The 26044-nt window shown below is 50.4% G+C and overlaps 1 long non-coding RNA gene across 1 annotated transcript in view; it reads left to right on the plus strand.

The window, feature by feature from the left end:
- The first annotated feature begins 1525 nt into the window (after nt 1-1525).
- LOC137453321 (uncharacterized) overlaps nt 1526-26044 on the plus strand; it is a 33931-nt gene continuing 9412 nt past the window's right edge. Inside the window, exons 1-3 of the long non-coding RNA XR_010990321.1 lie at nt 1526-1551; nt 15803-15970; nt 17291-17453. This is a non-coding gene — a long non-coding RNA (uncharacterized lncRNA). The remainder of the gene's footprint in view (nt 1552-15802; nt 15971-17290; nt 17454-26044) is intronic.

A 26044-nucleotide genomic window follows, 5' to 3' on the forward strand; every position in this document is an offset into this window, starting at 1 on the left:
GCAGCTGATAGGGGTTCAGAAAGCTATTAGACAAATTCATGGAAGAAAAGTCTCTCAAAAGCTACTAAAGAGAGAGATAAGACCTCTGGGTCAGGATGTCCCTGAGCTGCGGCTTGCTGGTGGCTGAAAGCAGCTACCCAGGGAGCGTGGCTGCGTGCCTTGCTCTTCTGTTCCTCCCTAGGCATCGCTATTGGCCACTGTTAAAGACAAGATCCCAGAGAGAGATAAAGCCTTCATCTACCCCAGAGCAGCCCTTGCTACATTCTCATGTAAAAAGAGACTTGGCTGCTAACACTGATGAGATAAAACATGTTCAAAAGCTTGCTGCAAGAGATGATACCCAAGCTGCACTCTGGAAGCTTTTCTGATTCTTCCTCCTTTGCCTTTCAGTTTATTTTTTTCTTTCCTTAAGAAAGAGGAGAAAAAAAAAAAAACCAGGTGATTTTTATTGCTGATATTCTGAAGCTGGAAAGCTGCTTCCTTCCTCCTGCCTGCCTGTGCAGGGGGTCACTGATTCTCAGGTGTCTGGTGAGGCTTCCCAGGAAGGGCAACATGAGCCCAGGCTTGGGGAGCACTGACAGATGTGTTCAAGTGCCAGGGGAATTTCCAGCTAGCTCAGTCGTTGTCCCTGATGTTCTTCAGGCCATCTTGAGTGTTGTTCATTTTGTTAGGTCCCTTTACATGTCATTTAGGTGGTAGAAGGCAGGGGTGGGCTAATAGGAGGACAAAAAAAATACACCCAAGTCCTGTGAGAACATTTGTGCTCTCCATTTGTGTCCCTGTACAGGTGAGCCAGGCTGGAAGCCCTCTGCTGTGAGGCCAGGCTGAGAGAGTTGGGGTGGTTCAGTCTGGAGAAGAGAAGGCTCCAGAAAGACCTTCTGGTGGTCTTTCAGCACTTAAAAGAAAGATGGGGAGAGGTTCTTAGCAGGATCTGTTGGGACAGGACAAGGGGTGATGGTTTGTACTGAAAGAGGGAGAGGCAGACTGGGGAGAAGGGAGGATTTTTTACACTGGGGGTGGTGAGATTCTGGCCCAGGTTGCCCACAGAGCTGGGAGATTCCCCATCCCTGAACCATTCCAGGTCAGGTTGAGGAGGCTGGAGGTGAAGGCAGCCATGCTCTCCTTCAGTGCCTCACTGAGAGATTGGAGGTGGACAGCCCTTTGGTTTCATCCTTCATTGGCTTTCCCAGCCCCTTCAGTAGGAAACAGCATCCTTACAGATGGGAACAGAGAGGTTTGGGGAGACATTATGACTGTGCTTATCCCAAGGAAGGTTGGATCAGATATCCTTGAGGTCCCTTCCAACCTGTGTTCAAGGATTCAAGGAGGGTCTGAGCAGCCTGCTCTAGCTGCAGAGCTCCTTGGTGGGTGTGTGTGGGGGGTTGGACTCGGTGACCTTTAACCCTTCCAACCCAAATCACCATTCTGTGGTTCTGATTGTATCATTCTGTCACACACAGTGCTCCTACCCTGCTGGAAGGACAGTGCCATGGCACAGCCACTCCACTGCCTGGGTCTGCAGCCTTCAGCAGGGAAAAGCTTCACTTTGAGGTGAGTTAGCTGTGCTGGCATGGGCAAGGACTGCATGTTTTTGACTTCTCTAAGGGAATAACAGGCTGTGCCAGTGCTCCAAGAGCGTGAGGTGCCAAACCTGCTGTAGCTGTGGAAAGGAAAGGGAAGGCAACAAACTCCTACTGGTGCAGCACAGGGGAGGGCAACAGCCCTGTTTGTACAAAGCTGTGTCTCTGTTTTCTTGTCTTCCCTTTTGTCTGTCCTGTGACCTACTGAATCCTGATAACTACTGACCTGGCCAGAGGATTGCCTTTTGCAGGCTGTGTGTGCTCCTCAGGGCCAGCCCTGAGTGCTTGTGTGCTTCTGGGGGCTTATGCAGAAAGGAACTTTTATCTGTGTGGAGGTTTACAGCTGCTGCTGCTATCTAATTAATAACTAAGTCATCTTCATCCTAATACTATCCCAATCGTGCAGAGCTTCACCCTTGGTTGAGCACAATCACCAAAATCAGAGGTGGCTGTGGAGAATTTGGTCCATCAGAGCCTGCCAATGGGTGGAGGATCCTGTTCAATGATTAAGTCTGCTCCAGTGCCTGGCCTCCAGTTGGCAGGCACAAGGCTAATCCCCTTCAGTTGTGTTCCTGCTTGTTCTGTGATAAGGTAAAACAAGGGTCCCCTCTCGGGGGAAGGTTCCTGCCGCTTTCTGCACTGAATTCGATTCACAGCCCCCCCACCCCTCCCCTCCCCATCAGTTCTTGACTTTCACCTCCTGCCTGTTGCTAGATTTCTTTGTGCTGGCAAGCCTCCTGGTCCCCTGTGAGTTCTTTTGTCATGGCAGAGTGAACTCTTTCTCCTAGGCTCGCTCAGACTGCTCGTAGCCACATTTTCATCTGGTGTCTTTGTGAGGCAGAACTCCCTACAGCTCCACTTCTTGTTCTCCCCTTCCCCAGGATGCTGAAGCTGATTGCTTTTGTACCAGCACACATTGCTAACCAGGAGCTGTTTATCTCATGTGCAGGGCTGCTGACTGAATTTCCCATAATTTGATAAATACAGACTTCAGCATCTCCCCTCTAAAGGGCTTTTTTCTCCTGTGCTAAATGAAAATATCCAGCTCAATATTTCAACCAAAAGAATTGGCATGACAGGCAAAGCAGGATGTGAACACACTTTATTTAGATTATTATTTCCCCTTTTTTCCCCCCCCCTTCCCTTTTCTTAACTGTATCTATCAGCTCAGATCATTTTATTCATTGTTTGCCCATGTTTACAAATCATTTCAGGCACCCACAACCCCTGAAGCTGCTGAACAGCTTCCTAGCTAGCACACAGTGTGGTTGGCTTTCTCATTAAAATAGACCTCCCCCCCAAAAAGAAGACTTTTCTCTTTCAAGGGTGCATGATTTTCATAGTATCAGTCAGGGTTGGAAGGGACCACAAGGATCAGCTAGTTCCAACCCCCCTGCCATGGGCAGGGACACCCCACACTAGATCAGCCTGGCCACAGCCTCAGCCAGCCTGGCCTTAAACACCTCCAGGGCTGGGGCCCCAACCACCTCCCCCTAGACAATCCATTCCAGGGCTTCACCACTCTCATGGGGAAGAACTTCCTCCTCCCCTCCAGCCTGAATCTCCCCACCTCCAGCTTCATTCCATTCCCCCTAGTCCTATCACTGCCTGAGATCCTGAGCAGTCCCTCCCCAGCCTTCCTGGAGCCCCCTTCAGATCCTGGAAGGCCACAATGAGGTCACCTGGGAGCCTTCTCTTCTGCAGACTGAACAGCCCCAACTCCTTCAGTCTGTCCTCACAGGAGAGGTGCTCCAGCCCTCTGCTCATCCTTGTGGCCTTGTGTACGTGGATATGTACATTAGAGGTTTGTGGGAGGTGTTTTGAAGATGATTTTTTATTGAAGTGGGGATTTCATCTTCCTAAGTGCATGAGAAGAATCCAGGTGGTTTAGTTCAGCTCAGATTTAGGCTCTCTGGAATGTCCTCTTGTTCTGGTGCTGGCTGGCTGGGAGAAGAGACCAACCTCTGCCTGTCTACAACCACCCTTCACGTAGTTGTAGACAGCACTAAGGTCTCCCCTAAGCCTCCTCCTCTCCAGGCTAAGCAACCCCAGCTCCCTCAGCCTCTCCTCATAGGGCTTGTGTCCAAACCCCTCACCAAATGATCTTGGTTCTGGCACTTTCAGTCATACTCAACAGAATCAACACTGAGAGCTTGCTTTGGACTGGAAAGCCAATGATTTTTTGACTCTTTATTCCTGCTCCCATGCAACCAATGCCCCAAACTCAGTGCCAAGCATGCTCCTGAGTTCTCTCTCTAAGGGTTGTCCTCTTTGTGTCTCCCTCCCAAGAAAGATGACTGTGGAATAAAGCTCCGAGATCTCAGCCATAGAACTGGGACTGAACTCTCAGTTCCTCCACTGAAACCCCTGCAATTATTCTGTAGTTTATTAAAACTGTAGTAAATCAGTCCTAATAACAGTAAGGCTGGAGTAATCACACTGAATAATGGCTGCCAGTTGTTATCTGTGTATTTGCTGTACTATTACAATAATTACAGTTCAACTGGAGGGGTTTATTTAATACAAAGTCTAAATTTACTGTGGTAATTTGCTTCTAGTTTCTTCCTTTGCATAATTTCTGGAGTCTATAATAAGTGCAAGTTCTGGCTGGGGCTGGGAGAGCTTCCCCTCTATCTTTAAAAACTGTCATTAAAAGGATTAATAATTAGACAAATAATGAAGAACTTTGAGGCTTTTTTGGCTGGGGGGGCAGGGAGAAAAACCATAGATACTAGAAATGCTCTTCCTTTTTGCTGCAGTACATGGGATTCTTTGCAGCATGCTGAAACCAATTTGTGAGCCTGGAAGAGGGAGTGAAGCTGTTTAAAACTCATTTAATAGCTTAATTTTCCTGGAAATCCATGAAATAATCATAGTATCAGTCAGGGTTGGAAGGGACCACGAGGATCAGCCAGTTCCAAGCCCCCTGCCATGGGCAGGGACACCCCACACTAGATCAGCCTGGCCAGAGCCTCATCCAGCCTGGGCTTAAACACCTCCAGGGCTGGGGCCTCAACCACCTCCCTGGACAACCCATTCCAGGGCTTCACCACTCTCATGGGGAAGAACTTCCTCCTCCCCTCCAGTCTGAATCTCCCCACCTCCAGCTTCATCCCATTCCCCCTAGTCCTATCACTGCCTGAGATCCTGAGCAGTCCCTCCCCAGCCTTCCTGTAGCCCCCTGCAGATACTGGAAGGCCACAGTAAGGTCACCTGGGAGCCTTCTCTTCTGCAGACTGAACAGCCCCAACTCCTTCAGTCTGTCCTCACAGGAGAGGTGCTCCAGCCCTCTGCTCATCTGAACAAATAGTTGTTCAGAGATTGGATTGGAAGGGACCTTAGAGATCATCTGCTCCAACCTCCCCACCGTGGGCAAGGAGACCTCTCAGCCAGGCTCAGCTGTTCAAGGCTTTGTTGAGGTGCTGGGCAGGCAAAGCAGTGGAATTCTGTTAGCTCATCATAGCCATATAGAAGCTGCAAACACTGAAACTGCAACACTTGGGTAGAATCCTGAAGGCAGGAAGCTGCAGAGGTTCTGTGTGTGTCCAGGTGCAAGTACACAAGAGGTTCATGGATTCAGGGAATGCTTTAGGTTGGAAGGGACCTTAAAGATCATCCAGTTCCAACCCCCTGCCATGGGCAGGGACACCTCCCACCAGCCCAGGCTGCTCAAGGTCTCATCCAGCCTGGCCTTGAACACCTCCAGGGAGGAGGCATCCACAGCCTCCCTGGGCAACCTGTTCCAGTGTCTGTACAAAATTCTTTCTTCTCTCTTTTCTGAATCCCCCTCTTCTGGTTTCAAACCATCACCCCTTGACCTATGACAACAGGCTTTGCTATAAAGTCTGTTTCCATCTTTCTCATCAGCCACTCTCAGTAGTGAAAGGCCACCAGAAGGTCGCCCTGGAGCTGTCTCTTGCCCAGGCTGAACACCACCAGCTCTCTCAGCCTGGCCTCCCAGCAGAGGGTTTCCAGTTGAAGTGAGTCATCTTGGCTACCTCAATAGTTAAAGGGGAATAAGCAGTTCCCTCCTAAGGATGATTCATCTTCCTGCTCTTGGAAGCATATCTTAGGATGCAAAGACTGATGTTAAGTGGAATTGATCCAGGCCAAGGAGGATAAGCTAAAGTAAACCAAATTAGCACCAAAGAAATTGATGGCATTAAAGCAATTACAAGCACTATGGCAACCAAGAAGCTTTTTAATTGTTAGCTCCTTTCACCACAGAGTTTGCATCTGTAGCTCATACTGAGGATCCTAGCATGCATCCAGAGATCTTGGCTGGAGTATTCTTGCACAGAGAGCTTGTGGAGTCCCTCCCTAGAGGCATCCAGAATCCACCTGGATGTGTTCCTGGGTGATTTACTCTGGGTGATCCTGCTCTAGCACCTGTTTGGACTGGGTGATCTTCAGAGGTCCCTGTTCTGTGAGACCCTTCCAAGAGCAATGAAGTAGTTAAACACTTCTTTGAATTCCATATCTGGTCACATACTCCATATCCTTTCACAGTCCATCTTCAATTCAACAGGCAGGGCAACACAACCTGCAGTATCTTGGACCTCAGCTAAGATTAATCATCAGCTAGTCTTAGCATCTTAAATCTCATCTTTGCCAACAAGGTAAAGAGAGCTTCAGAGAAGGGTAAAATCATTGCACTAACCAAGAAAGTTCTTCAAAGCAACCTTCCTCTAGCACTGCAACCAGAGGATAGCTGCAAGGCCCAGGAATGTGTTGGAAAACCAGACTGGATATGAGTGGAGAGGAAGAAGAATTGAAAGGGAAGAGTAAAGAATTGAAGAGTAAAGAATTGAAAGGGAAGAGTAAAGCCAAAGCAGAATGAGGGAGTGAGAAGGGAGGATTTGGTTCATAGGTTGATAGAATGGTTTGGGTTGGAAGGACCTTTAAAGATCATCTAGTTCCACCCCCCCTGCCATGGGCAGGGACACCTCCTACTAGAACAGGTTGCTCATCCAGCCTGGAGCACCTCCAGGGAGGGGGCATCCACAGGATCTTTGCTCCTTCCTTTTCCCTTCTCTGCTCAACTGGTAGGGGAGATTTTGCCTTAGAATGAGGAAAAACTCAAAGTTCTCTCTGCAAGTTTGCAATTAACCTCTTTCTGAGGTTTACATAACTCTGTTCAACAAAGAGCAAAGTTAGGGCACAGAGAATCTGTCTGGGAAAGGAGAAGCTGAATTGCCCTGTGGGGAAATGACATCATTCACTCCACTGATTGTTATGCCAATGCTGTTAGAAAATGCTAACTCCCTCAGTACTGAGAGCCCAGCACAAAACTCTCCCTCTGAAAAGGACTCTTGCTGCAGAGCCTTTTCAGCTCAGCTGGGTGATTGATTCTGGATTTAATGGAGGGGACTCTGTTTCTTTTGCTTGACACACACTTTATGGAATTATTGTGTTCTTGCTAAACAGAAGCAAAGCTCAGGGATAGTTTTTCTCAGCCTCCCCCAGCAGCACAAATGGATTTTAATAATTTCATATTATTTTCTTTCTTTTCTTTCTGAAGAGACAACCTGGCTTGGATTTCCTTTTGATTAACTATTTCTACCACACAATTTCACAGTTCAGAAGGATCTTGAGCCAGTGCTTGAGGTACAGCAAGTCAGAGTGCAGGGTGCTGCAGCTGGGTCAGCCTAACCCCAGGCACCGATCCAGGCTGGCTGCAGAGTGAGTTGAGAGCAGCTCTGAAGGAAGAGGCTTGGGGGTGTTGGGTGCTGAGCAGCTCCCCAGCAGCCAGCAGTGCCCTCCTGCAGCCCAGAGGCAGCTGTGTGCTGGCTGCAGCCAGAGCAGTGTGAGAAGCCTTGCAAGAGAGGGGATTCTGCCCCTGGGCTCTGCTCTGCTCAGACCTCACCTCCAATCCTGCCTCCAGCTCTGGTGTCCCAGCAGCAGAAGGACTCAGAGCTGCTGGAGTGAGTCCAGAGGAGGCCACAAAGATGCTCCAAGGGCTGGAGCAGCTCTGCTGTGAGCACAGGCTGAGGGAGCTGGGGGTGTTCAGCCTGGAGAGGAGAAGGCTCTGTGAGGGACCTTAGAGCTGCCTTCCAATACCTGAGGGGATCCTACAGGAAGGCTGCAGAGGGACTTTTCCTGAGGAAAGACAAGGAGGAATGGTTTGGAGCTGAGGGAGAGCAGGGCTAGACTGGAGCTGAGGAAGAAGTTCTTTAGTGCAAGAGAGGTGAGGTTCTGGAATAGGTTACCCGGGGAGGCTGTGGATGCCTCCCCCCGGAGGTGTTCAGGGCCAGGTTGGATGATGTCTTGAGCAGCTGAGTCTAGTTGAGAGGTCCCTGCCCATGGCAGGGGAGTTGCAGTAGATGATCTCTGAGGTCCTTTCCAGCCTGAGCCATTCTATGATGCCGTGATCGAGCTCAGATCCTTCTCCCAAGCACAGGAGGTGAAGCTGGTTGGAAGGTGCCCACTCTGCACCAAGGGAATGGAGCTACAAATCACAGGGGGTTGGCTGCTGGCTTCTTTTTCATTCAGGACCTCATGCAGGAAAGAGAAACACAAAAGCACCACATGGCTCATGGAGAATTTGTAGCCCCAACAAAATGCTTTTGCCTTGCCTCTATTCTGTCTCAATCAGACTTGGGTACAACAGGTAGGAGATCACTGTTAACACCTTTTGGGGTTTGTTTTTTGAGGCTCTGCCTGCACCTGAGCTGATGAAATCAAACCAGAGTGGGGTTTTTACTCTTTTCTTTACAGCTGAATAATTTTTATTCACCTATAAATACATCTCCTGCTAATTGAGTTTGCATGTGAACCTGGTGCTGGTGTGCCAACATTAATTTAGTAGGGGAGGTACAAGACAAAGAGAAAGGCAGAGAAGGGAAAACTCCAGAGAGAAAGAGTGGGGAAGATTTGGCAGGGTAAAATCATCTCTTTTGTTTGTTCCTTCTTTCTGATTCCTACTGCATCCAGGGAAACTTTGTGTGTGGTGCTAGAATCATTGAACTGTTTGGGTTGGAAACAGCCTCTAAGATCATCCAGTCCAAGCATCAACCCAACCCCAGCATGGCCACTACACCCTGTCCCCAGGTGCCATGGCTATGGCTGAAGGTTTGCTGAACCCCTCCAGGGATGGGGACTCCACCACCTCCCTGGGCAGCCTCTGCCAGTCCCTGACCACTCCTGCAGCAAAGAACTTTCCCTGCTCTCCAACCTAAGCCTTCCCTGGCACAATTTCAGGCCATTTCCTCTTGCTCTATTGCATGTGTGGAAGTAGAGCTCTTTCAGCTTCCAGCCTGGGCTCCCATCCTGTCGTGCAGCAAAGGCAAAGCCCCAGAGTGGTTTTGTTTTTGACTAAGGCCATTAGAGCAACTTCTCACAGCAGCCCTGGCTTGCTGCTGTGTACCATCAAGTGGGGGCTGTGGGGGTTTTATTAAGCTCATTTTTTGTCTAAGGGTGGAGCTGAGCTCCTAAATTCTCCTCCACCACGGCCAGAAGTTTCATCTGAGGGCTGCAGCATCCTGTGCAGCTCTTCAGCCGGCACCGTGCAGGTCGATGGAGAAATTCCCATGTGCTGACACAGCTTGCCTCACACCTGAGCAAATCAGGGTCTTTAACGAGCTGTCAATAGCTCCTCCTGGAAAGCTGCGGCACAGCACTGAATAGAACCCGTGGTTCTCTTTTAGGATGTGCTTTGATCTCTCAGTTGTGAAGTTTAATGTTCTGCAGTTTCCTGCAGCAATTCTCACACAGCAGCTTAAACTTGCAGCTTAAACCTTCTGGCCGTGATCCAACAGAGCATCGTGGAGAAAAGGAGGCTCGGGGGAGACCTTCTCACTCTCTACAGCTCCCTGAAAGGAGGTTGGAGCCAGGTGGGGGTTGGTCTTCTCCCAGGGAACAAGCAATAGGATGAGAGGAAACAGCTTCAAGTTGCACCAGGTTGGCAATGAGGGAAAATTGCTTCCCCCAAAGGGCTGTCAGGCCTGGGACAGGGCAGTGGTGGAGTCCCCATCGCTGGAGGGGTCTCAGAGCTATGCAGATGTGGTGCTGGGGGCCATGGCTTAGTGGTGTCCTGGCAGTGCTGGGTTAAGGCTTGGGCTGAAGGATCTGGAAAGTCTCTTCCAACCAAAATGATTCTTCAGTCCTCTGATTGGTGATCCAAAGGTGAGCTCTGTACCTGCAAGTGCCAAGTCATGTCCCCTCCTTCCCAACACAGGGAGCCAAGAGGGGAGAAACCTTTCATGTGATTCAGGAGCAGATCCTGTGTCATAACCAAGCAATCAGTGGCTGCTGCCATTCATTAATTCAGAGGCTGTTGGCAAACACAGAGTTTGCAAAGGAAATATGTAAGAGGATTAGCTGCATTTCAGGGCAAGTGCTTCACTGGCCAATATTTATCCTTAAAAAGCTTAACTGCAGGGCCCAAAGGGGTTGCCCTGCTTACAAAGCACTTTGAAGGACTTCTATTGTCTTTCATGGCTTGGGGATGAGACCTGTGTCAAGACAAGCTCTAAGCTATGTTGTTTTGATCTGGAATTGAGAAGCTGAAGCGTTTGGCTTGCAGAAGTACATCAAGGTTTGGTTTGTTCCCTGCTGAGCACAGAAAGCCAGGAGAAAGGTTTTCATCTGGACTTTCCTAAGATTTAAGATCCTTTTCCTGGAGTTTGAAGCTGGATTGAAAGATCCTCTGAATCCCTTTTGGGTAGGTCGAGAGGGGGTTTGATGGCAGCAGCTCTTGTCAAGCCTGCGTGAGGGCAGCAACCTGCTCCAGCTGCAGAGGTTCCTGCTGACTGCAGGGGGTTGGGCTGGATGACCTTGAAAGGTCCCTTCCAACCCAGCCCAGGCTGGGATGCTGTGAGCCATGAGGGGGCAGGTAGGGCTCTGTGAAGAAGTTGCTGTCTTCTCATAAACATAGCAAGGAAAGAGTACTTTCAGAAGCAGAACTTGAGATCTGAAGGCAGCAACACTGCCCCAGCACACCCAGCAGCACCTCCTGAGCCTGCCCAGGGCACACTGCACTCTGTATCTCTTTAGAAAATTCCAGCAGGATTCAAATTGCACTGGGGTCAGGCTCCTGTCACTGCCCAGGGAGAGGACAAGAGGCACTGGGCACAAACTGGAACCCAGGAGGAGAAAACTCTTTGGTGTGAGGCTGCTGGAGCCTGGAGCAGGCTGCCCAGAGAGGTTGTGGAGTCTCCTCCTCTGGAGAGCTTCCAACCCCCCCTGGGCATTGTGCTCCTGGGCAAGCTGCTGGGGGTGCCCTGCTTGGATGATTTCCAGAGGTCCCTTCCAGTACCCCGTGCTGGGATGCTGGGATTCAGTGACTGGAAGGCTGCTCTGCTCATACTCGGGGTCTGCTTCACCTCTGCCCAGTTTCTTCTCTTGCCTGGAAGTGCTCACACTGACTCCTTGCTTTCCACCCCTTTGCTTTCTGCTCCTGATGGCTTTTTTCCTCTTCTCCTGTAGCTCCCTGTGCCTCCTTTGTTTAGCAAATCCTGAAGCCACTGCAGTTCAGCAGCACTTTGTGCTTCAGGGAGGTTTCAAAAGCAAAAAGAAGGGAAAAAAGAATTCCTGAAGCTACTTTTTCTTCCCCAGCCTTTTGTTTCCAACCTTCTTGGCAGCTAATGCTGTGGTTAAGTCTTTCTCAGTGCAATTAGCTCATTCTCTCTTCTCTGGCCACTTCTTTTCCATCCTGGTGCAGCCTAGTTTTGTACTCTGGTCTGTGTGGCACGTTATGGGATGCCCAGAGTCAGGTTCATTGCCTCCTATCCTAAAGGGCTGTGGCCATCCTCTCAGCATCTGGATCAAGGCCTTAAAGCAGTCATGGTCCTGGCTGTGATTTGTAAGGCATTTACCTGAGCATACATCTCCCCAGCTTGCTTGAACTCAGCCTTGCACCTGAGCTATTGAGTTCAGGGCTCACAAAGATCTCCTGTTTCAATGATTTCCAATCTCTTCTCTCTTCAGGGTGGTTCAGTTTCTTCCCATTTAGAAGATACTTGCTCCCTTTTATTGTGCTGGTTAAAACTCATCAAGTCTTACGAGGAGCAGCTGCAGGAACTGAGGTTGTTCAGTCTGGAGAACAGGAGGCTGAAGGGGAGACCTCACTGCTCTCTGCAGTTCCCTGAAGGGAGGTTGCACTGAGGTGGGGGTTGGGCTCTTCTCCTGAGCATCAGGTGATGGGAGAGGAAAAGGCCTGAAATTGTGCCAGGGGAGGGCTAGGTTGGAGATGAGGAACAATTTCTTTGCTGCAAGAATGTTCAGGGGGTGACACAGGCTGCCCAGGGAGGTGCTGGGGTCCCCATCCCTGGAGGTGTTCAAGAAATGTGTGGCCATGGCACTTGGGGCCATGGTTTGGTGGCCATGGTGGGGTTGGGTTGATGATTGGACTGGATGATCTTAGAGGCTTTTCCAGCCCAAACAATTCTATGCTCCTATGGCTTTGCTCTGATCATTAATGAACTGTATTGACCACCTCTTAGTCCAGGCACTTGACTCTTCTCAGCCCTCCTGCTCCAGGCTGTCTCATTATTTACTCATCTTCTCAATTCACTGTAATCTGCAAATAGTGGGGAGTGAAAGCCTGAGCAGTGCTGGCTGGCTTTGGTGATGTTTATGAGCAGGAACAGGATGAGTTGTTAGTGGAACTCTGTAATGTGTAATGAAAGAGTCAGCAGAGACTGGCTGCTCCTGGCTGCACAGCAGAGACTCACAGCAGCCCAGGATCAAAATGGGGGCAAACAAACTTATTTTGGTTCTTTCTTTAGTGGAAAGAGAATTGCAGAATCACAGCATGGTGTGGGGGTTGGAAGAGACCTCAGGACATCATCCAGTCCAACCCCCCCTGCTAAGGCAGGGCACCCACAGCAGCGTGCTCTGACATCTCCCAGGATGTTTCAAGGAGGAAGTTCTTCCCCATGAGAGTGGTGAAGCCCTGGAATGGGTTGTCCAGGGAGGTGGTTGAGGCCCTGTCCCTGGAGGTGTTTAAGCCCAGGCTGGATGAGGCTCTGGGCAGCCTGATCTAGTGTGGGGTGTCCCTGCCCATGGCAGGGGGAGTTGGAACTAGCTGATCCTTGTGGTCCCTTCCAACCCTGACTGACACTGTGATACTATTGACCCCAACAGAGGCAAGAGGAATTAAATCAGCTGCACAGAAACTGGCTGTGCTGGGGTGATTCAGTGGATGAACACAGAAATACAGGTTGGAGGGGACAGCATTCAACTTTGCCTAACCAACCAAGCAAAGCTAATGGTTTGGTTTTCATTTCAAAGTGTTCCAGAAGCCTGATGGGTTTGTTTGCAAACTGTCAGTGGTGACTTGCAAACCACAACCTGGGTGTGTTGCAAATCACAGCTTAGTTTTTGCTCTAAGTCACAACTTTTAGGTTTTGCGGTCTCTGACAGCTGGGAGTTCCACTCAGGAACCCCAAACCTCTCCATCTGAGAATCCCCATCGCTGTCTCCATACCAAATTCTTGCCCTGAAGCTAGACAAACCCAGCTGCCAACCTGCAGCATCTCCTGCACTTCTGTGAGACAGCCAAGCCCCTGCATTTTGGAGGCTTTTTGTTATCTTGATGGTTGTGGGTTTTTTTTAACCTCCTGTCAGTGGGGACAATTTCTCTCCCATGCTTAATCTCAATCTTCTAAACAGAAGGCAGATAATTTATCTGAAAGGCTAAAAAAGTCTTTGATTAATAAGCAGGGGAATTGCAGGTATTAAAATCACCCCCAAGTGACCCCATATTGTTCCCTGAATCCATTAGAAACTGAGGCTGAAGTACAAAGGAAAAATAATTAAAAAGTATAAGGCCTGCGGAGCTGAAATAAAATCTGCTCCCCTGAGCTGCTGAGAGGATCCAGACACATGCCAAGTGTCAGGAAATCAGCTTTCCTTTGCAGGATCATTTTCTTCAGCAGCCACAACAAGAGGGCTTACAGGAATGGCAAGTTTGGGGTTGTGGTGGTGTTGTCATTGAGCTCTCCACAGCCAACATCCCTCCCACAGTGGCCTTTGCATCCATGGCAGAGGAAGAGCCTGGAGAAGAGAAGGCTCTGGGGAGACCTAATAATGAGCTTCCAGAACCTGAAGGGTGCTGCAGAGGGACTGTTTGCAAAGGTCTGCAGGGACAGGACCAGGGACAGTGGCTTCAAAGTAGAGCAGAGCAGGTTTACATTGGATGTTAGGAGTAAGTTCTGCACCAGGAGGGTGGTGGAACACTGCAACAGGGTGCCCAGGGAGGTGGTTGGGGCTCCATCCCTGGAGATACTCAAGGTGAGGCTGGACAGGGCTCTGGGCAACCTGATCTAGTGGAGGATGTCCCTGCTGACTGCAGAGGGGGTTGGGCTTGGATGAGCTTTGGAGGTCCCTTCCAATCCAGACCATTCTGTGATTCTAAGAGGGATTAAAGAGGCAAATGTCATTTTGGCAGCTGGAGCTGGAGTCAAGGGTGCAGGGGGCTTGGACTAGGTGATCTCCAGAGATCCTTTCCAACCCTCACCATGGTGTGATTCAGTGATTCTATGAGGCTCTCTCCCTCTCTCTGAGTGAGTCTGAGGCTCTCTCCCTCTCTCTGAGTGAGTCTGAGGCTCTCTCCCTCTCTCTGAGTGAGTCTGAGGCTCTCTCCCTCTCTCTGAGTGAGTCTGAGGCTCTCTCCCTCTCTCTGAGTGAGTCTGAGGCTCTCTCCCTCTCTCTGAGTGAGTCTGAGGCTCTCTCCCTCTCTCTGAGTGAGTCTGAGGCTCTCTCCCTCTCTCTGAGTGAGTCTGAGGCTCTCTCCCTCTCTCTGAGTGAGTCTGAGGCTCTCTCCCTCTCTCTGAGTGAGTCTGAGGCTCTCTCCCTCTCTCTGAGTGAGTCTGAGGCTCTCTCCCTCTCTCTGAGTGAGTCTGAGGCTCTCTCCCTCTCTCTGAGTGAGTCTGAGGCTCTCTCCCTCTCTCTGAGTGAGTCTGAGGCTCTCTCCCTCTCTCTGAGTGAGTCTGAGGCTCTCTCCCTCTCTCTGAGTGAGTCTGAGGCTCTCTCCCTCTCTCTGAGTGAGTCTGAGGCTCTCTCCCTCTCTCTGAGTGAGTCTGAGGCTCTCTCCCTCTCTCTGAGTGAGCCTGAGGCTCTCTCCCTCTCTCTGAGTGAGCCTGAGGCTCTCTCCCTCTCTCTGAGTCTATGAGTGAGCCTGAGGCTCTCTCTCTGGTTCTGAGTTAACTCCTGGAACTCAGACCAAGCAAGTTTGCTTAGCTGAAGACTTTCCAGATAAGTTCAACATTTTTTTCCCCTCTCTTTTTTTTTTGCTTGCAGAGCTCTCAGATGATAAACACATCAACCAACAGCCTCTGTTATTAGTATTTTTTTTGTCAGTGCTGTCATTCATGTGCTGAGAAAAGTGGTACTTTGGAAGCAAGCTAATTCACAAAATAAAGGCATGCAAAGTTTGTCAAAACAGCTGCTATTTATATCAGCAAGGACCAGGCTTCCAGTCTGATTTGCCCATTAGTTTTTCTTCTTTTTGCTGTTCTTTTTCTCAACCCAGATCAAGTTTATTTGCATTCCCTCCTCTCCCTGTTAGAATTCTTCTCTGGGTCTGCTGGAGCCATGGTTGGAGTTACAGGGCCTGATGAGAGCATCTTGATACTGGGAATTAGTTTGCACTGAAACTCAGCATCTTTATGGTGAAAGTCAGTTTGCACTGGAGCTAACCAAAGCCTCTTGCTGAGTAAGAGTCATGGATTCACAGAATGGTTTAGCTTGGAAGAGACCTTAAAGCTCCTCCAGTTCCAACCTCCTGCCATGGGCAGGGACACCTCCCACCAGCCTGGCCTTGAACACCTCCAGGGAGGAGGCAGCCACAGCCTCCCTGGGCAACCTCTGCCAGAGTCTCCCCACCCTCACTGGAAAGAATTTCTTCCTCATCTCCAGTCTCAATCTGCCCTCCTCAAGCTTCAGTCCATTGCCTCCCATCCCAGATGTTCACCAGAGGAAGCCAGAGTGGCAGAATCTGGACCATCCTCAGTAATTCAGGAGTAGAGAGTGGCACAAGGCTGCAGCCCATGGGAGTCAGCAGCACATTGTAGTGCCCCAGAAAAGCAAGAGCTGTGCACCTCAATGAACTTGCTGCTTACCACTGAGCTCAGCAGATCTGTGTGGACATGTAGTTCCAGTCACATGCTGCTGGCTGGCTCTGGCAGACTGAAAAATGGATGATGAGTTCTACCTGAGCACAACCCTTTGGATGCTCTCCACTTTACTTACTGATTTATTTATTCTCTTGTTTGTTTCAGGAGAAAAAGCAGGAGCTGCAAATGAAAACCAGCTTCTTGTATGAGCCACGTGCTGGGGGCCCTCAGGATGTGCCACCCCAAGATGGAACAAGGCATGAAGAGCATGAGAAATGGCCTAGCTCCTGGACTCCACCAGCTCATGCAAATGACTGGGTGAAAAAGCTGTTGGTGAGTTATCCAGCTAGTGACACACTAGTGTCACCTCTCCTAAAGCAGGCTGCACAGTCCACATAGCTGACAGCCAGGAAGACAGAGAGAGGGAGGAGAAGGAGAAAAGGAGAACAAGTAGAAGGAGTGGGAGGAAAAGGAGAGGAGGAGAAAAGGAGAAGGAGGAGAAGGACAGAAGAAGAGGAGGAAAAGGAGAAGTAGTAGAGGGAGTGGGAGGAAAAAGAGAAGAAGGAGGAGAAGGACAGGAGGAGGAAAAGGAGAAGAAGAGAAGAAGGAGAAAAAGAGAACAAGTAGGAGGAGTGGGAGGAAAAAGAGAAGGAGTAGGAGAAGGACAGAAGAAGAGAAAAGGAGAAGTAGTAGAAGGAGTGGGAGGAGAAGGAGGAAAGGAGAAAAGGAGGAAAGGGAAGTAGGAGAGGGATTGGGAAGAGGAGGAGAAAAGGAGAAGGAAAAGGGGGGGGAAGGAAGAAAGGCAAGGGAAAGGCAGAGGGAGGAAGCTCTATTTTTTGGCAGTTAAGCATCAAACTGGCAAAAGCAAATGTTTACTCGAGACAGGGGAGAGAGCAGCTGCCTGCAGCGTGTCACTCGGGTTTTCTGAGTGCTAAAAATAAGGTGGTGTGTCTGAATTTAACAGCAAGTTAACTCCAGAGCACCAAACCACCACTGTTTCAGCTGCTCTGCACAGCCCTCCTGCCTTTCACTGCCACAGCAGCCTGTGGCAGAGGCATTTTTAGCTGCTTGCAGACCCGGCTCGTGAGTAGACTCTGCTGCTTCTCCTCCTCCTCCTCCCAGTCGTGGCTCTTATGAAACTGGGGGTGGTTGTGTCCCTGCAGCCCACTGCCTGTCCCCAGCACAGCCTGAGAGCACAGGCAGCATCCTGAGCCATCTGGAGGAGTAAAAGCCAGCAGAGCAAAGCCTGAGGCTTCACTGCACAGTGTAAAAAGCTTTCCCTGACTCCAGCTCCCCCCAGAAAGTCCATTCCTCTGCAGTCAGTTATTATTATATAACAATTGGTTGAGTGTTTCTCCTGTGTATCAAGCTCAGCTTTTACAGCTCCTTCTTCAGATGATTCTGAACAAGAGTAATTTACTGGCTGTGCCTGGGCAGCCTCCTTCTAAATCAGCACAAAACCCAAGCCTCAGTCTCTCTCTTTTCTCAGTATGGGCACCACTGTGCTTCACTACCACATAGTCATTTTCCCTATTTAGTTGATATTGCTTCTGAATGAGGCCAGGAATCCAGAACATTCCACCCTTGTTTCTTTCTGCAGCATCAGCATTTTAATGCCTTGCCCTGAAAGTAATCTGCTGCCTTGCACTGCAGGAGCCTGCCTGTGGAAACCAAGGTTGTATGGCTGAGGGCAGTCACCTTGAGATGCAGCCCTCAGGTCTAGCAAGAAGAGGCTGAAGAAGCTGCTGTGTACCACAGGGGCTGAAGGGTTGTGGATCTCATCCTCTGCAGGGAATCAGGAGGCACAGAAACACAGGTACCATGGGAACAGTGTGACATAGGAATCACTTCCCAAGGGAAGCAGTGGAAGAGACCTTAATGACCACCCTTCAAGATCATCCAGTTCCAACCCCCCTGCCATGGGCAGGGACTCCTCCCACAGCCCAGGTTGCTCAAGCCTGGCCTTGAGCACCTCCAGGGAAGAGGCAGGGGTTTATGTTTCAAAAGGATCTCTGCTGCCTGGTTTGGTGTCTGGCCTCAGCAGACCACTGCAAGGTCTGTGTTCCACCTGGGTGGAAATGGTTGAGCTCTGAACAGGGGACAGGAGTTCCAGATGCTCTTTTGGGGTCCCTTCCAGCCCCTGAAATGCTGTGATGTGCTCTGTGTCTGCTCTGGGCTGCCCATCAGCAGTCTGTTGGGTGGGATGAGATGGAGGCTCTACAGCTACCTGAAGGGAGGGCGTCATGAGGTGTGTGTTGCTCTCTTCTCCCAGGTGAGAGTGCCTGAAGCTGCACCACGAGAGGTTCAGGCTGGACATTAGGATGTTTTTTTTTCCCATGAAAGGGTTGTCAGGCACTGGGACAGGCTGCCCAGGGAGGTGCTGCAGTCCCCACCCCAGGAGGTGTTTGAAAGCTCTCTAGATGTGGTGCTTGAGGATATGGCTTAGTGGTGGGCTCAGAGTAGGGTGAATGGTTGGACTTGATGATCCTGAAGGTCTTTTCCAACATCAATGATTCCATCAGATTATGAATGAAGGCAGCTGTGCCAGGGTAGCCCACAGGGAGGCCATCTCCCAAGTTTTTTGTGACATCTTGGGGCTAGGAGCTCACTGTTTGTGTGCTTCAAGTGGAAGACATCTAACTCACCTCTTTGGGCCTTCCCAGGTGGTATTGACCATAGAACAGCAGAGAAGAGCCCTGCTGAACAGCCAGATTGGGTTCATCTCTCAGTCACAACCACACCCCTGTCACCTGAGGCTGCTGTGGGAAAGGGGAGGACTTTTTCCCCCCTTTCTTCTCCTTCTCCACTGGTTTCAAGAACACAGTGGAAAGGTTGGAAATGGCTTTAGATTTGGCTGGTAGATCCTGTTGGCTCTCTGAGACTTACACACAGACAGGCAGCATTAAAGATGATCCTGAGCAGGGGCAGACAATGCAGTGTTGCCCTGAGCTGTGTCCTGGTGCAGGTTTGACAACTGCTTGATCCCCTCAGACAATCAGCAGCTGTTTGGGCAAGCCCCATCTCGTGCTTGTAGACAAGAACTGTACACCAGGCATGAAAAGGAGAGAGGGCAATAAATTAGCTCTAACAGAGGCTGGGAGCTGCTGCTGTGGAATTTTCCAATGCAGCATGAAAAATCCTATTTGGATGTTCATGGGAGCTGAAAGAACACACCACAGAGAGGTTTCCAGTGGGCACAACAATCAGTAGCCTCCTTTCCTCTGGGAGTTTTGTGTTGGTTGGTGTTCTGAGTGCACTCCCCTTTCAGCAGCCCCACTTCTGCTCCTCAAAGGAGGTGTTTGAGCAGGAGTGTGTGAGCAGGAGGAGTTGCATAAGGAGGATGTCACAGGCTTAGGTTGGAGGCTTGGGGGCTGGGTTGGTTGGTTGTTTTCCTGTTGTTGTTGGAGGGGTTTTTCCCCCCCTCTCTTTTTGTTGTTGTTGTTGGTAAAAGTTCATCTTGTTTTGTTGACCTAGAAACCAACTGAAGAGACTAACCCAGCTGAAGAGCCTTGTGCAGCCAGCCAGGCTTGCATAAACTCATTCCACACAAGGAAGAGCTGAGGGTCTGTGCAGCACCAGGGTGCAGAGCTGCTCCCCTCCCAGAGCTCTGTTCAGACAGGCTCCATGCAAACAGCCAACTTCTGGCTGCCTGGGCTTGAACTCCTGCTAGACAATTGGACAGAGCAAATTGCTTTGGGCTTTTTTATTTGCTGGCCCCAGAGACAATTTCCAAAGCTGCCAGAGGTTAATGACAAACAATTCTGACTCAGGCAAGGGGCTCTGAGAGGTAACAAAAAAACCCCAGCCAGGGAGGGGATAAAAAGACAGACAGATAAAAAGAAGTAAGAGGTGATTAGTAATTGAGCTTGGAATGGTTCATGTCATAAATGACAGCAGAGGGGAGAGCTGCTTCTCCCTTATCTATTGCTGGAGCAAACTCTCTGCAGCAGAGGCTGCCAAAACCAGGGCAAGGGGAAGGAAATCTTTCACCAGGAGTGGCTTTCCCTGCCTGGTGGTGTTTTCACTTAGGGAGCTCTGCTGATGTTACATTTTTCCTTCCCTGATTTCTGGGGAAGCAGTTCTCCAAATGAAAAGGCAATTCAAGAGAATTCTTCTTCCTTTCCTCCCCTGAATGTTCTCAGCTCCAGGAGAGAAGGGCAGCACCCCCCAGCCGTCAGAGGTCAGCCCAGCACACAGCACAGGTTTTACAAGGCTGTCCTTCCCTTCAAGAGGATGAGTGCTGTGAAATGCTCAGCACAGCTTTTCTTGGCCACAGGGATGGAGTGCAGGCAGGTGGGTCAGGAAAACAGCACTCCCCTGCCTCCTGTCAGTGTGTGCTGACAGCTGGAGTGTTGGGTCCAGAGCTGGGCTCTCCAGTTCAACAGAGGCAGGGAACAACTGGAGGGAGTCCAGCAGAGGCTGCAGAGCTGCTGAGAGGCCTGGAGAAGGCTGAGAGCCCTGGGGCTGTGGAGCCTGCAGAAGAGCAGCCCCAGAGGGGGTCTGAACAATGCTCAGCAGCAGATAAAGGGTGAGGGGCAAGAGCCTGGGGTCAGACTCTTGTCAGTGGTGCCCAGGGACAGGACAAGGGGCACTGGGCACAAACTGGAACCCAGGAGGCTCCATCTGAGCAGGAGGAGAAACTTCTTTGGTGTGAGGCTGCTGGAGCCCTGGAGCAGGCTGCCCAGAGAGGTTGTGGAGTCTCCTTCTCTGGAGAACTTCCAATCTATCCTGGCCACTGTGCTCCTGGGCAAGCTGCTGTGGGTGCCCTGCCTTGGCAGTGGTTGGACAGGATGATCTCCAGAGCTCCCTTCGAACTCCTACCATGCTGGGCTTCTGTGCTTGTGTGGTTATAACAGGGATGGCCACAGTGTAAAAGCCAAGATTGCTCTGCAGTGCCTTCTCAGGGCATGTTTCTGCTCCCTGGGTCCAGTCTCAATATTCTAAGCCCAACCTGGTGTGGCCTCCTGTGAGTGAAGCACTGTTTAATTAGTCAGGTGATAGACTGGGGGAGATGTTACCAGAGCACAGAGGGACAGGAGCACACATCCCCTCATCACTCTCACTGCACATTAGTGGAGCTTCTGCCCATCCATCCTTGCTGCTCCCACCCATGCCTTTGAACTTCCACCATCAATCTTTGTCCTCAGTCCCAGCCCTCCTTGAAACTTACTGCTCAGAGCAAACCTTGCACCCTGAGCTGCAGATCCAAGCCCTGGCTCAGCTCTTTGCTCTCTCAAATCATCTGCACTCTGGGGTGGATCCTGAAGGCAGGCTGGGGAGAGTGGACTCTCCACACTGCCCTGTGGCAGTTCTGCAGGCTGGTAAGGACCAAAAAAGGAACTGGTTGGGGCTTTGTGCCTCATGGACTATGTAATCTCAAATTAAATAGATACTGGCATAAGGCATCAAAGCAACAGCTTTCATCTGCCTTTCTCCCCCCATTTCAATAGTTTTAGAGCTGAGCCTTATCAGAAAGAGCTGCTGCTGCTGACAGCCCAACAGTCACTCTGTATTTTCCCTCTTCACTTTTTGTTCCCCCTTTCCCTCCTGTACTTCTCTCCCATAACCTATTTAACCTATCTGACAGTTTGGCTGCAGCCTGGTGGCTGTGGTGGAGCTCAAGTTCCCTTGGTCTGTACATATTTAACTGCCTGGATCATGGCAGTGGGAGCTGGGGATGCTGCAGGGAGAAAAACCCAAACAAACCAAGCCTGCTGTTTACCTGCAGGATGAATCAGATGGAACTTCAAAAACCACTCCTGTGATTTACTTTGTTGTTGCTGGCATTGTTGTTCTGCAGTGATTAAACAAACACAGAGCTCTCTGTTCAGCCAGAGCTCTGTAGTCTGAGGCTGGGGACAGATGGTATCGAAATGCATAGGGTTGAAGCAGGGAAAGTGATCTTTACATCAGTTTATGCTGTTGGAGTGGGTCAGGAGGAGGCCACAGAGGTCATCAGAGGGCTGGAGACCCTCCCCTGTGGAGACAGGATGAAGGAGTTGGGGCTGTTCAGCCTGGAGAAGAGAAAGCTCCAGGAAGATCTTAGAGCAGCTTTCCAGTACCTGAAGGAAGGAGCCTGCAGTTCTCTGGCTACAAGAGAGCCAGGAAAGGAGCTTTGACCAGGACTGGGAGTGAGAGGACAAGATGAGGAATGGATTGAAACTGGAGAAGGAGAGATTGAGACTGGAGATTAGGAAGAACTTCTTTCCAGTGAGGGAGAGGAGCCCCTGGAACAGGTTGCCCAGGGAAGGTTGTGGCTGCCTCCTGCCTGGAGGTGTTCAGGGCCAGGAGGTGTCCCTGCCCATGGCAGGGGGTTGGAACTGGATGATCTTCAAGGTCCTTTCTAACCCAAACCATTTTATGATTGTCTGGGATTTTCCTCTTGCCCCAAAATGTGGAATTTGGGGAACTTTGCCCCCCCAGGCCTCATTTTCAAAGGTGGGGAAAACTCCTTTCCTTGCTGTATAACTTCCCCCAGCCCCTGGTGAGGCACAGTTGAAACCTCTGCTGCAAAACTCTTTATCTATTTCTCTGCCTTTTCTTTTGGGGGGGGAGAGGGGAAGGGCCTGTGGGGCCCCATGCAGAGCAGGACACCTGAGAGGTTTGGTGCTTTGTGTTTAATGCCTGCAGTAGGCAAGAAGGGAAAGGATGAGAATCTGTGAACAGAAGAGAAGTTTGTGGCAGAACAAAGGGACTTCAGCCCTCTTTGTAGCAGCTGCTGATGGATTTCAAGCCCCAGCATCACTTGAAGAGCCTAAATGTCGAGGCTGCATGATTAGAGAAGCAGAACCTGTTTGCCTGTCTGCAGTTTTTCTCCTGTTTGCCTGGGCTCTAATGAGGGTGAACTTTGGTTCCTTTTGTTTTGATTCTGTTTTGCTGGTGCTCTATAGCACCCCAAGCACCTCAGCCATGCCAGTGGGGCTTGATAAAGAAGTTATTAATCATTATTTATGCCCATGAAACAGAAAGAAAAAGAGGAGGAATGACTTCAGAGGCAAAAAGCAATCCTCCCACGTGGAAGTGCTGTCCCAGGGGGAGGTCAGTGAGAAGATCATGGAATTGTCAGGGCTGGAAGGGACCTCAAGGCTCAGCCAGCTCCAACCCCCCTGCCATGGGCAGGGACACCTCACACTACAGCAGGTTGCTCACAGCCACATCCAGCCTGGCTGCAAACACCTCCAGGGATGAGGCTTCCACCACCTCCCTGGGCAACCTGTGCCAGGCTCTCACCACCCTCCTGGGGAACAACTTCTTCCTCACATCCAATCTGAATCTCCCCCTTTCTAGTTCTGTTCCATCCCCCCAGTCCTATCCCTCCCTGACACCCTCAAAAGTCCTTCCCCAGCTGTTTGTAGCCCCTTTGAGATACTGGAAGGCCACAATTAGGTCTCCTTGGAGCCTTCTCTTCTTCAGACTGTTTAACCCCAACTCCCTCAGTCTGTCCTCACAGCAGAGCAGCTCCAGCCCTCTGCTCATCCTCGTGGCCCTTCTCTGGACACCTTCCAGCAGGAGCCTGTTTCATGAATTTTTAACTGCTTTGAAGATGACTTAAGAACAGGACCCCAGCAGAGAAGCCTGATAGCATCCTGGGCTCTCTCTCTTCTCTAAAGGTGCTGGGTGCAGGACACAGATGGTCTGTGGGCCAAAGTTTGGGAACCAAAGCACTAATCAATCAGGAGTGGTAAGACAGCACCATCAATCATTCTGGAGAGCTGATTCTTTCATTCACCCAACTCTGACACTGCTTTCTCTTTCAGAAGGATGGCCCTTGTAGGAAACACTGGGGGGAGGGGGAGAAGCAATCCTCACTTCTCAGTGGCATAAACTGAGCAGTGGATGCTGAAGATTTTCCTCAGTTTCAGTATTTTCCCCTCTTTTTATTTATCTCAATTTTCACTGGCAAGATCCCAAGGGATGGGATGCCTCCCCTGGAAGAGGAAATGGTGTTGGCTTTATCTGCAGCTTCCTTGAGGTTTTGAGGGGAAACCTCATTGCTCTCTACAGCTCCCTGAAAGGAGGTTGGAGTGAGGTGAGGATTGGTTTCTTCTCCCTAGTCTCAGGTGATAGAATGAGAGGAGATGGCCTGAAATTGTGCCAGGGGAGGGCTAGGTTGGAGATGAGGAACAACTTCTTTGCTGCAGGAGTGGTCAGGGATTGGCACAGGCTGCCCAGGGAGGTGGTGGAGTCCCCATCCTTGGAGGTGCTCAGGAAGTGCCTGGCCATGGCACTTGGGGACAGGGTGTAGTGGCCATGGTGGGGTTGGGTTGGAGGTTGGACTGGATGATCTTAAGAGTCTCTTCCAGCCAAAACAATTCTGTGGTTCCATGGTTGTAACCCACATCCCACCCTGGCTCTGAATCAGCCACTCAGGGTCAGGAGTGGGGAGGGCACAGAGTGCTGGATGTTAAACGTTTTGTTTGCAGAAGGATTTTGCTTTCTGAAGCCCTGAATGGCTTTGACCTGGCAGGGTTGTGCTATGCCCAGGAAATTGCCCCTGGGTTTGGTTTCCTGAGAGCTGCTTTTTTTTTCCCCAGGAGGAATGAGTAATCTGAATGTTTTGCTCTTGAGTTATTTCACCTGCCTCACCTTACTTACCCACAGCAGAGATCTGGGGTGCAGAAGGAAGCCTTTGGTAGCTCTCCTAGGAGAGCCTCAAGAAGAGAGCGCTGAGCTTTCCCCCGCAGCCATTGCCTGCTCCCCTGCCTTCCCAGATCAAGAACTGAAAGGGTGAAGAGCCTGTTGGCCACCAGGGCAGCAGCACCTCTCCCCACTAATGAGAGTGACCTTTCCACTCACCACTTCACATGCAGGGGAAAGGAGTTTACTGGGCTGAGAGCTCATCCAGCGGGTGAGGCCGGGGCTCAGCCTCCTGCTCGTGGTGCGGTGAATACATTGTGGAGCTGTTTGAAGGCAGGGTGGAAATGAGCCTGCAGATGAAAGGCCCACGAGTGAACCAGCTCCATGCTCTGTAGTTTCTGACAGCTAGGTGAAGAATAATGATGTCTCTGAGGTGCTTGGTGAATTACACATTTAACTGGTAAGGAGAAAAAAAAGGCAAGCCCCAGATCACTGCAGCCCAGGCAAAGGTCCTGCTGCTTCCACCGCTCACAAAGGCTCTTGAAATGATGGACAAGAAGATGGTTGGGTGGAGAAGGAGGGGAGGCTGCTGTGGGGGAGGGCTGAAGGGGGGAAGGGTTAAAAGCTTTGCTCAGCCCAAAGCAGCTCTGCTGCTGCTCATTGACTGCTGCACCCAAGCTCAAAGAGGGACCTTGAGATCTTAATTAGGATGTCTAGCTAAGTTAATCAATCCTCCATCCACTCCTCACCACCTATAAAGCAGCTGACATGTTTATGGAGTATTGTAAATACTTGAAATCTACAGCAGGGATGGGGGCAGGGGGGGTGGAAATTTATCTCACTTCTAGATTATCTTAGGCAATAAAGAAAGAGGTTTCCAAAGGAATAATAATTAAAGGAAAATCAATCAGCTAAAAGTGCTGGAATCCACTTCCAGGTGGAGGTGTTCTTGGTGCTTGCACAAAGCTTTCACTTAACAGTGGGGAGGAGCAGCTTGCTTCTTATGAAGGTAGAATGCAACAGGTGAAAGTCAGGAAGATATGTCCCTCTGGCATAGAACCACAGAATGGTTTCAGCTGGAAGGGACCCTAAAGATCATCTTCAAGGACAGATAGCCCACAGGGGGTAGAAATTGCTCTGATTTATGGTAGCCAAAGCAGTCACAGAATCAGAGATTCATAGAGTGGTTTGGGTTGGGAGAGAACTTAGAGGTCATCCAGTTCCAAGCCCCTGCCATGGGCAGGGACACCTCCCACCAGCCCAGGCTGCTCAGGTTCTCATCCAGCCTGGCCTTGGACACCTCCAGTGTCTCACTGTAAAGAATTTCTTCCTAATCTCCAGTCTAAATCTCCCCTCTTCCAGCTTCAATCCATTCTCCCTTATTCCAGCCCTTGTCAGAAGTCCCTCCCCAGCTTTCCTGTAGCCCCCTGCAGGTCCTGGAGTGATCCATGGGACCAGCACTGTTGAAAGTTGAGCTTTAAGAGGAACTTATCCCCAACTTGCCTGTCAGAAGCTGTCTCTTGTGATGTGCCAGAGGCAGCAGACACTCTGGGGGCATGCAGCTGGTGACATGCAGCTTGCTGGGGTTTATCACACTCTTCTTTTTTTCTCCCTTCAAATGCTTCAAAGAAGGAGTCATGAGTACCCAGTGTCAAGTGCCTACATTTCTGTAACCCACAGCCTTCCATCCTGGGGCTGCACAAGCAAGAGATGCCTGGCTGGTCACAGCGAGGGCAGGGCCCTGTGCTTGGCCCCACAGTGTTGGATTCTCCCCCAAAAGGAGAACTCAGGGAAAACACAAGAATCTGAAAGCCCTGCTGTACTGAACAG

Source organism: Melanerpes formicivorus, unplaced genomic scaffold (genome assembly GCF_026170545.1).
Source record: "Melanerpes formicivorus ecotype bairdi unplaced genomic scaffold, bMelFor1.0.p_v2 SCAF_65, whole genome shotgun sequence".
Taxonomy (NCBI): domain Eukaryota; kingdom Metazoa; phylum Chordata; class Aves; order Piciformes; family Picidae; genus Melanerpes; species Melanerpes formicivorus.